Raw genomic sequence first — 11,412 nt, 5'->3', positions numbered from 1 at the left:
CCCTGTGACTGGGTAAGCAGCCATTCTAAGTCTGAGGGCAGAGACTAAGGTCACATCCACACCGTCCATTTAAAGCACTCTTATACCACTTTAGGATGTGGGTGGCGCTGTGGGTAAAACCACAGAGACTAGGACTTGCCAATCAGAAGGTCGGCGGTTCGAATCCCAGTGATGGGGTGAGCTCCCATTGCTCGGTCCCTGCTCCTGCCAACCTAGCAGTTCGAAAGCACATCAAAGTGCAAGTAGATAAATAGGTACCGCTCTGGCGGGAAGGTAAACGGCATTTCCGTGTGCTGCTCTGGTTCGCCAGAAGTGGCTTAGTCATGCTGGCCACATGACCCGGAAGCTGTACGCCGGCTCCCTCAGCCAATAAAGCAAGATGAGCGCCGCAACCCCAGAGTCGGCCACAACTGGACCTAATGGTCAAGGGTCCCTTTACCTTTACTTAACAGTCATGGCTTCTCCCCAAAGAGCCATGGGAAGTGTAGTTTGTTAAGGGCGCAAACCTCTGATCCACAATTCCCAGCACTCTTAAGAAACGACAGTACCTAGGATACTCCATATTTATTAGAGCTGTGGTTCCTGATTAGCTGAGTACTGTGGGCCCTCTGTTTTTTCAAAAGCCAAGTCTTTTGAAAATGTTGAACTCTCGATGGTAGTTTTTGTTGTGTGAACAGACCACCCATTGGGAAACCACTGTATTAAAGTGGTCTAAGAGTGCAGATGCGGACCTAAGAGACACAACACGAAAGGAATTTGGCGGGCAGAGGGAGAAAGCAATCTCAGGCACTGGTGTCTGGTTACATCGTTCTTATAATAATCAGCCGGAAGAGGAAAGAGTCCAAAGGGAGGAGGAGCCAGGTTCTGGCTGGTCTCTCAGGGGATTCAATGGACATTAATACACCTTCCTCCGCCACATGCAGAAACTTCTGTGTGGGCGGGGGCTGCTATGCATAAACACCTACACAAATGGGTTGGCCCCACTCATGTGATCTGCCCACTGTGAGGTGGTGTGGCTCACATGAGTGCGTCTCACTCACACGGGCATTTTCGGACCTAGGCTCCTATTCATTCCGAAAGTTCTGTGAGCTGTGGGAAAGGTTGTATTCGTCTTGCTCTGGGCCCCTTGCCGTATACAGGCCTACACACTGAAAGGAAGAATGGCAGGAAGCTCCTGTGTTTATAGGGAGTATTCCTGACAAAGCAATCTAACCTGGATTGCTGCACTTTGATAGCACTTTGCTTCGCCTCCCCACGCACACCTACCAACTACAATAAGATCTCTCTTTGTTGCATCTTTTTGTTAAAAGTAATTGGGCAACCTTTTTGTTGAACGTTCATCCGGTTGGTTTGCACAAAGTTTTCAGTGGCATCGTTGACACTGGCTGCTGTTGATTTGTTTGCAGGGAGGTCAACCAAGTCTTATCCCACACTTTTCACTTTATTTCCCCATCACTTTCCTTCTCTCAAAAAGTCCAGTTGTCTGTGAAACCTGTATGTGATTGAATCTCATCTAAAAATAGTGGCAGTCTGGCTGTGGCCATAGAACCCAGATATTTGGAAGTGGAAGGAACTCCCAAATTACCTGGATCTAGGGGCAGAGGAGGGGTGCAGGTGGCGCTGTGGGTTAAACCACAGAGCCTAGGACTTGCCGATCAGAAGGTCGGCGGTTCGAATCCCCGCGACGGGGTGAGCTCCCATTGCTCAGTCCCTGCTCCTGCCAACCTAGCAGTTCGAAAGCACGTCAAAGTGCAAGTAGATAAATAGGTACCGCTCTGGCGGGAAGGTAAATGGTGTTTGTGTGCTGTTCACCACATGCTGGCCACATGACCCGGAAGCTGTACGCCAGCTCCCTCGGCCAGTAAAGCGAGATGAGCGCCGCAACCCAAGAGTCGGCCACGACTGGACCTAATGGTCAGGGGTCCCTTTACCTTTAGGGGCAGAGAAGGTGGCCCACCTCAGATATCATCACTGAGGGGGGTGACATTCAGCACGCCCCCCATCTGCGACTCCCAAGCCTACCCCGAGCCGTCGGGGGAAGGGCAGAGCTGCCAGAAGCCTTCCCCCTTTGTTTTAACAGCTCAGGGGAGGCTTGGGAGCACTGTTGCCCCCCACTCCTGGGCTTTCTCCTGTGGGGGTAAGCCTCCCCCGAGCTGTCAAAAGGAAGAGGGAAGGAAGGCTGCTGGCAAAGCAACGTGGCTCCCTCCCCATCCAGGAAGCAGCCCCCATGGGCAGCTCGCCTCCTGGGACGCTCTCCCAGCCCCCATGGCCCCACTCCTGGGTGCACTAGCTCCACCTCTGCCTGGATTGTCAAAAATCTTGCATTCTGGGTTTATTTTTGCCTCTTCTGAATTTTCTCCAGTGTATTAGCCCAGTCCTTTTGATGTGTTCCAAATGGAGTACACAACTGAAGGCCAATAGAAGTGCACTCTTTGGCATCTGCTGGGGAAAAAGCATGCTACTTTCCCCCCAGCGGATGAAAACCTAAACCAACAAACAGGACAATCACTGTGTGTATTTGCTAAGAAGACCCTCTTCCCTTCAGGAAATATTTAGACATGCTCAGAGGTGCTGAGTTGCTCACAACAGCGAATCCTATACATTTCTGTCTGGAAGTCGTAGAATTCCAGCAAAAATTGAAACGGGGGCAGAAAATGCTATTGTTCACCTGCTTGTCCCAATTGCAGCACATAAATCAATCCAGTGAATACGACTGGTATTCGCTGTTGTTGCTTTCAGTCCGCAAACAATATGTAATTGATTATGTCCCCCCTCCCCTCTCTTTTGCATTGAAATGAATGGAGTGAAATGACATGATGTAATTAAGCTATGCAGTTTTGCCGCAGCAGACAGCGAGATGAAGATTGTAGCTTTTGGTGGAAGAAGAACTGCAGCAGAGCAGAAACAGTGCTGCATGTGACGAAAACCGGGAGGAGCGGGAAATGATGCCTTCTTACACTGCGACTCAGAAGTAAGTTTAACTGAATTCAATAGGTCTTACTTCCAAGCAGTGAAGTAGGTGGGTACAGGATTGCTACTGTGAATGTCTTCAGTTCCCACCTGCGCATGTACATAAATAAAGCTTGATGTGAACTCCTCTAGAAAAAGGACAGTGAGGTGCAGCTCATTGCTGCTGCTGTTTCGCATGCTATTACTGCAAGATATCATTTATAATGCTATTTCTTCTGACAAGGCATGGAAACTAAGTATACCTGTTTCCATCTGAAAAAGGCTAGGGGTATGTAATAGAATAGTTCATAAAGAGCAATATATAGGAAATAAAAAGCTATTTGGAATGTATATTTATATATGAATTTCCATACCAATTTATTGAAACAAAGGATGTGGTTTCTCTCAAAAGCTAAGCTCGAGGCGATATTTTTGTTTTTTAAAATATAAGGATTTATAGAAATCAGTATGCTTCATTAGCCAGCTCCGTTTTATTTTACAGCTCTGTGTGTATTGCTTAAAAGTCCTTGCTATAGTTTTTTAAGTGCGGTTTGAGGGATTTATTTTTATGTAGTGCAGTCAAATATGTCATCTGAAGCTGAGCCATATATACTTCAATCCTTTAGAATGTTTGGAAAAGGACTGGCTTTTTCTGATCCAGATTTTCTTGGCATCACCATTAAAGCACCTGCAAAGGGGGGAAAAAGGGAAGAAAAAAACATTTCACATCCATCTGGCTTGGTTACATGTAAACTGCCTACATTATGTCAAGTGCAATAAAGGCAGGAATAAAAACAAAACCACTATCAGCTAAGAGTATTTTATTTATTCCTTTTTGAGCTACGGAAGCAACTTCCTGCCTAGTACTACAGCCGAAGCTAGCAATGATCATGCAACTGTAGTGTGTGTTAGCATATGTAGCCGAGGTGGAGAGAAAGAGGCCTACTCATATGGGATGAGTTTTGCTGAGGCTGAAAAGATTTGCCTTTGAAAAATGTTAGGTGGTTTAGAGCAAGTGCTGGTCACTCCCCAGCTGGAAAAGAAAGTTGAGGGAAAATAGTGGAGGAGCCCTCGATTTTTTACAAAACTAAAAATCTGAAACTATGCTTGCATGCACATTGTGGGATTTAAAGCACCCCCCAAAGAATTCTGGGAACTGTGGTTTCATTTCTTTCGCTCCATTACATATTTTGTGTTTTCGCTTTTTTATGCTGCAAACTCCCTTGTGATCTTCATATGAAGGGAGCCGTGTAAATTTCAATAAATCAATAGGAAACCCCTTACGGAGCTACAATTCCCAGCACCGTGATTCTTTTGAAGGGTGCTTTAAAGGAACAATGGGTATGCAACCTATAAAGCATGGGGGTTGTGTCTTCTTCTATGTCATCACAAGCACTGTCCAATAGGTGCCTGCGGCAAGTGAAGAAGAGCATTCTGCATCTCTTTCGCAGGAGCTGGACTCTGCTAACTCGGGGCCAAACAGGATAGCTGATGCAGTTATAATATTCTGCCCTTCTGTCGGATGCCCAGGTGGCATCTGTGGCATGAAGCACCTTCCACCAGCTTAGTCTGGTGCTCCAGCTGTGTCACCTCCTCCTGGAAAGAAATATCCTGGCCACTGTTACCCAGCACCTGGATTAGATTGGACCACTGCAGTGCATTGTATGTGGAACCACATTTGTAAACTACTCAGAAAGCTCCAGTTGGCACAAAATGCAATAGCTGGGTCACTGGTTGGCACCAGCTCCAGTGAACTCCATTGGCTTCCCATTTGTTCCAGGGCACAATTCAAAGTCATTTCAGGCTTTGGACCTGGATATCTGAAGGACTGGTTGCTGCCCTATGAATTTGCCTGGAGGGTGTATGGTTGGGATTCCTGCGTTGCCCTGTGGGTGTCTATATACCTAACATGCCCTTCACATCTATAACGCCTGAAGGGGAACACCAGCGTTCAGCCTGCTCATATCATTTCAAATAGAAACGAGCAAACTACTGGCATACCTAGACGTTTATTATTTATTTTAAGGCCAATAGTTATTGAACTCGATCTATTTACCTTTTGCAACTGCGTCGAAATCACACACTGCAATGAACCTGTCAGTTTGGCTGAGTCTGCCGTGGCTAGAGCAATGGCATCAACGTACAAGCTCAGTTGATAGATTTTTATCTCCAATTTCAGGAAACCATATGTTCAGTTTATTTATTTCCATTGCCAAAGGCCTGGATCCGCGAGTATCTTGCTTGTAGAAAGGCACTTCTACTCATGAAAGGAGCACCCTCAATTTCTGACACCCGCAACCCCAGCTGCAGCTGCCTGTGCACACTTATTAACCACACTTGGGATGGCTGGAGAGGTTGTGCCTTGGCTGCAACGGTGATCTTACGAGGCAAGAATCAGCAGTTTTCCTCCCCTGTATGCCGAGAAGCTAACTTGCCCAGCTCATTTCCAGATGACCTGTTTATTGAGTATTCATCCTGATCTGTCTGCACAAGTTTGTGGGGAGGTTATAAGACGCCATCTGTTTATTGAGCATTTGTTCTGATTTGTTTGCAGGGAGGTCAGATGATGATTTCTTAAGCAGGCGTTACCTTTCCCCCCTCACTTTTCTTATCGTAAAATGTCTGGCTCTGCGGGGAAATGATTTTGTTGCTCAAGAGACCAAATCATATTAAACTGCGCAACCTGAATTCACCGGTGTGTTATATAGAATCCCTCCTGAAAATGGCAAACATCTGGAAGTGCCCCTCTTCTCTGTTTGGTGTGAGAGGTCTCCAGACCCACAGGCATAGGAGTGCCACCTTATTTCTTAGCCTCTTGCCTTTATTTCTTTAGGCAAAACCTCAAAAGGAGATGGGATACCCACTTTAACTCCCTAGAGCAGGCAGCAAACAATCCACAAAGAACTAAAGCAAATGCAAAACAAGCAGGGGTCCCCAAATGGATAAGAGTTGTTTGTGAGGGGAAGTTAGTTATTTTCGGATCTAAGAGGTGGCAGGAATGTTATTGTGGCGGTAGGAGCCCTGCTCAGTCTCTGAAGGCATTTCTGGGCATTTAAGAAACGAACAAGTCCAAAAACATAGTCGCTACAGTGGTACCTCAGGTTACAGATGCTTCAGGTTACAGACTCTGCTAACCCAGAAGTAGTACCTCGGGTTAAGAACTTTGCTTCAGGATGAGAACAGAAATCGTGCTCCGGCGGCAGCGGGAGGCCCCATTAGCTAAAGTGGTACCTCAGGTTAAGAACAGTTTCAGGTTAAGAATGGACCTCCAGAACGAATTAAGTTCTTAACCCGAGGTACCACTGTACTCAGTTGATGCAGGAGATTCCAGTGTGTGTCTCCGAAGTTGTAAAACTGTTAGTTGCCGCAGGGAATAAAAATATCTTCCTCCAGGAAGTGCTTCTCATGCGAAAATCACATGTTCTCAGCAGTTGGACTGTAATTTTACCCTGCTGGTTAAGTTGCGATTTTTCTGCACCACGGCAGTGCATCTGTTCTCGTTTTCTATGTGCAGCGGAATCGCAAAGGATGTCGCACTTCCAATACAACTGCTGCACATAGGAGTGTCATTGCTGCACACAGAACAAGATCTGGGAAAGCTGGACGCTAACTGAAAATGAGTTGCTCTTTCAACTTCCCATACTTACCAGGACTTTACATTTACATTTTCTTTTGGCTAATATAATTTTCTCCGTGGAGATTTTTTTTCTTCCCCTTTTCCATGAGTTGTGGCAAGCGCACATTCTTTTCATAAATTAATTTGTCCTTGCAAAGCATAATGTCAGCATCTTTTTATTCCCCTTTGTGCCTGACATTTAATAGGTTTTTGTTTTCCATGGCAAAAGATACCGCTCTGTTATTTAGGTAGTAGAGGAGGAGAGAGGAAGGTTAAGCCAAAAGCAATAAAAAAAAAAAAGCATAACCGCAATTAAATGTCAGCTGATCGGCTTTTAGAAAACAGTCAGCTCCTTCTCTCCCCTTCTCCGCTCTCCTTCCTTCAAAGTGCTGTAATTTAGCAGAAAGCCAAAGCAGCAAATGAAGCACTTGTTTCATGCAGCCAGCTTTTAGCAATGTGTTATTGGTTATTCAAAGGCAAAATGAGATGTGAAACATGAACTGTCTCTCCTCCCCACTGTGGGTCCATTAAATTATAGAGACAATATTGTAGTGCTTAGCTAGCATATTTATTGCAAGATGTATCCCATTATTATATGCTAGAGAAATGAGAGCTTGTAATGAACCAATTAGCAAGGAGGCAGCTGTTTGGATTATTACACCCATTTTATAGGTGGGTAATCAGATCCTGCAGTCCGCGGTAGAGCTGGACAGATGCTTCCTTAAACATGGTGCCCTATGCAACCTGAGGATTCCCATTTTGAATGCACAAATGCAGTGTGTGGTTCTTCTTGCGCTATGCTATAAGAAGGCATGCAAGTCTTCCAAGGGGAAGTGCTTGTTTTCAGTGCTCAATTTGTGTGGTGGTTCATTTTGAATTCTCATGATGCAGGATGATTATTTATTTTTTAAGATTCTGAAAGGGGTGCAGGAATTTTCTAAGCTTGCTGCTTTATTGGGACTGTAATATAGCTGATTCAGACAGGAAGGAAGGAAGGAAGGAAGGAAGGAAGGAAGGAAGGAAGGAAGGAAAGAAAGAAAGAGAGGAAACACTGTATGATTCCTTCCTACAAAACCAAACCACAAGTGGGAAGTTACCTATTTGAATGCTCCCCCAGATCAAAAGCGCCCTACGTGTTGGGGAGTAAGTTTATGATGATTAGGTTTGCCCTAATCGTTAGCTTTTCCATTTACAGGGTGTTTGCGACACATCAACAGGTCTCAATATTCTACAGAGGGAGCATTCAAATGTTTACATTTCCTCTTTCAGTTCCTGCTGTTGGACAGAAGCCAGTGGATCATCTAGTTCAATTCTCTGTCCTGAACCAAGAAAGAAGCCTGCCCAAGTGTTTTTGAGCTTTTCAAAACTTCCAACAGGGAAGTGGGATTCTATTACTTCCCAATGAAACTTACCGTATTTTTTGCTCTATAAGACTCACTTTCTCTCTCCTAAAAAGTAAGGGGAAATGTGTGTGCGTCTTATGGAGCGAATGCAGGCTGCCAGAAGCCAGAACAGCAAGAGGGATTGCTGCTTTCACTGCCCAGCGATCCCTCTTGCTGTTCTGGCTTCTGAGATTCAGAATATTTTTTTTTCTTGTTTTCCTCCTCCAAAAACTAGGTGCGTCTTGTGGTCTGGTGCGTCTTATAGAGTGAAAAATACGGTATTTCACTTTTTAGTAGCTCTTCTAGGAACTACTTCGTAATGGGCAGTATTAGTCTTTCTCATCTTGTCAAGTTGCCAGATCACCAGTATCCCAAAGTCAGAAACTCAAGAAATGGGACTCGGTGATGTCGCAGGGTTGCCAGCTCTTGAAAGTAAAAAAATATGATTTGTTGGTGGGGATGTGATCGCACAGGCTGGCACAAGGCCTTTGGCTGCTTGAGAAGAACAGAAAACAGTGTCCCTCTCCTTTCAAGAATCAAGATACAGACAGCCCCCAGGCACCTGAGGCAGAAAATCCCGCAAGTGCCTCTTCCCTTTTCTATGCAGGAAAAATGCAACAATGATAAATTAAATAAATCTGTTGCTCGTTAATGACATCCAAATTCAGCTGCCTGAAACAGCTGCTTCACTCTGCGTTGTGGCAGAGCTGGCCCTCTCAGTTAGAAAACCAGCCGTGTGTGTGGATTCGAACCAGAAGGAGGTAAATGAGTATTGTGCTGTCAAAAGAAATCAGGGAGTTGCGTGTCTCAAAATTCGCAAGAATTTCCTAAGATGCTCATGAAAAAGGTGGTGGTGGTGGGGGGAAATATCTACTATGGGAGTCCCAAGAGAAAAGAATTGCATTAGTCGGACAGAAGTAGTTGTCTTGAGCAGTGGCGTAGCGTGGGGGGTGCAGGGGGGGCTGGCCGCACCGGGCGCAACATCTGGGAGTTAGGTTAGGGGGCGCAAATCAACGGGTTAGGGGGGCGCAAATCCACGGGTTAGGGGGTGCAAATTACTTGCCTTGCCCCGGGTGCTGACAACCCACGCTACGCCACTGGTCTTGAGGGTAAAGGGCCCTTTCATAATAATCCTCAGCATCAAATATTTCTTGTACCCTGCCCATCTGACTGGGTAGACCCAGCCACTCTGGGTGACTTCCAACCAAAATACTACTACTACTACTACTACTACTACCACCAATAACAACAACAACAAATCAAACATTAAAAGCTTTCCAAAGCAGGACCTTCAGATGTCTTCTAAAAGTCAGATAGTTATTTATTTCCGGGACATCTGACGGGAGGGCATTCCACATGGCGGGTGCCACTGCTGAGAAGGCCCTCTGCCCGATTCCCTGTAACTTCACTTTTCACAGTGAGGGAACTGCCAGGCGGCCCTCAGCGCTGGACCTCCGTGTCTGGGCTGAAGATGGTGGAGATGGAGACACCCCTTCAGGTATATAGGGCCGAAGCCAGGTGGGGTTTAAAGCTCAACACCAACACTTGGTATTGTGCTCGGAAACATATTGGGAGCCAATTTATACTTTTTTAGGACCAGTGTCATGTGGTCGTCTTGTAAAATGTCTGTAAATGTTGCTGTCGCACTGAAGAGCTGGTTTTTTGGTTTCTCAATTCCTGAGCGACACCAAGGCTGTTAGTCTGCTGTGTATTTTGGAAAGTTGTTTGTTTGTTTGCTATGCCTTGGGACACTTCTTAAGATATTTTGCATGATGGTCCTTGAGGTCAAGAAGGCTTTTTGTCTGTATAGGTATACAATCGGATGCCATTTTGAGTTGAGATAGCAGACTGAACCTTTCCAAACCGCACAGTTTATAACAGCTGATTTCAAAACTGCACAGATTTTTTTGGTTTCTTAGAATTCCCGGGCAGCACTCGGTACAATGCTGCTTGTAAAAAATAATAATTAATGAAATAACTAACAATATGCTGCCCTTTCATGACTCCCAAACACAGCTGTCTGACTTTGCCTAATAGTAGGGCTGGCCCTGGCTAATGGTCTGAGGCAGCTTCATACATTCATGGACATTCACAACTCCTTCTATTACTCAGTTTCATTTGGTTTGTGCTGTTTCATCTCCACCCCTGCCCCCCCCCCCCATTAGCAGTTAGGGAATTAATATCTCCATTAGAGGGTCTGGTCCAGATTCCACAGAAGTTAGTAAAAGTCTTAATGCTGGCTTCAGTGTGGGAAAGATGGATCCTTAATGTTCCCATGAAAATGTTTCTCAGGACTTCTTTCTACAAAGGTCTAAAAGTTCACCGGAAAGCAGAGCCACACACTCTGGTTATTTTTGACAAATTTGTTTATCTGTTCCCCCTACCTCTCCCCCCCCCCCCCTTTTTTTTAAGACTCAGTTTTGATCTTGGTTTATAATTTCTCCCAGAAACTTCACTTTCTTACAAAAACAGATTTCTGTCCTTTTAAAGGAATAGTAAAACAGCAAGTGTGACTATAATGTGTGGGAAAATATTGCCCCTTCGTTTCCTCATCTCTCCCCACTCCCCTCGCCTTCTTTTTGGCACAGGATTGACATGGGACCTAGCATGGTTATTATTCCCAGGACAAGCCGGGCCATTTGCAGTTGTGCTGCGTGACCTGCATCGATGTCAGTGGAAGCCACAGAAGGGAAATGAAAGGTAAGGGAATGGCAAGCAGCTTTCTATTAATGTATGTTACGCTGAAGGATCGGGTGCAGCTTCCGTTGCTTTAGCGCTCTGGAAGCAGGACAACATTCTGCAGGCACAGCGGCGCATCTCTACAACACTCCCTTGGGAGAAGCTACACCTGCTAGGCTATTGCTGAAAAGTTATTAGAAGAGCCCCAACCCTGTCCTGGTTGCTTTTAGACAGCCACACTAGACAGTATTTGCTCTAGGCGATGATTATTATCTGTCTGCTGTGCGGTGAGCTAGCCATTAAAAAAAATAAAGGCCTTGGTATTTACTGAAACAATAGAGCGAGGAAAAGAAGCCTCATTTTGACTGATTGGTGCTATTGTTGTTCTCGCCCGCTCTTTGAGGAGCTAAAGCATGGTCTGCATATGGTTCTTGGGCGGTTTCCCATCCAGATAGTTTGTGGAGTCTGACTGGCCTAACTTGCACCGTGAGCCCTCAGACAGTTGTTATCTTTCCTGAACTTATGAGGCTGAGCAAGAGAGAGAATCGACTGTCTTGCATGGGAGCAGGGAGACCATAGCAGTAGGTACTAAGGTGATCCATGGCAGCACCTCCAGTTATCAGGATCAGGTAGCTGTAGCAGATGATGAATGGCCTCCTCTCTGAAGCCCTGGAGAGCAGCCTAATTTTTATAGACATTTTGGCGCCTGAGGCGAACCACAAAATGGCGCCTCCTCCCCACCAGGGAAGAAGTGGTAAGTGAACAAGAGGGAGTAATGATCTACAT

At 45.6% G+C, this 11,412-nt stretch overlaps 1 long non-coding RNA gene across 1 annotated transcript in view; it reads left to right on the top strand.

Moving 5' to 3' along the window:
• Positions 1-11,412, top strand: part of LOC114594802 (uncharacterized) — a 188,578-nt gene continuing 177,166 nt past the window's right edge. The window contains exons 1-2 of the long non-coding RNA XR_013392120.1: positions 1-2,971; positions 10,536-10,647. This is a non-coding gene — a long non-coding RNA (uncharacterized LOC114594802). The remainder of the gene's footprint in view (positions 2,972-10,535; positions 10,648-11,412) is intronic.

This window comes from Podarcis muralis, chromosome 3, assembly GCF_964188315.1.
Source record: "Podarcis muralis chromosome 3, rPodMur119.hap1.1, whole genome shotgun sequence".
NCBI lineage: Eukaryota > Metazoa > Chordata > Lepidosauria > Squamata > Lacertidae > Podarcis > Podarcis muralis.
The sequence above is the reverse complement of the archived record's forward strand: the minus strand, read 5'-3'. Positions and strand labels throughout refer to the sequence as shown.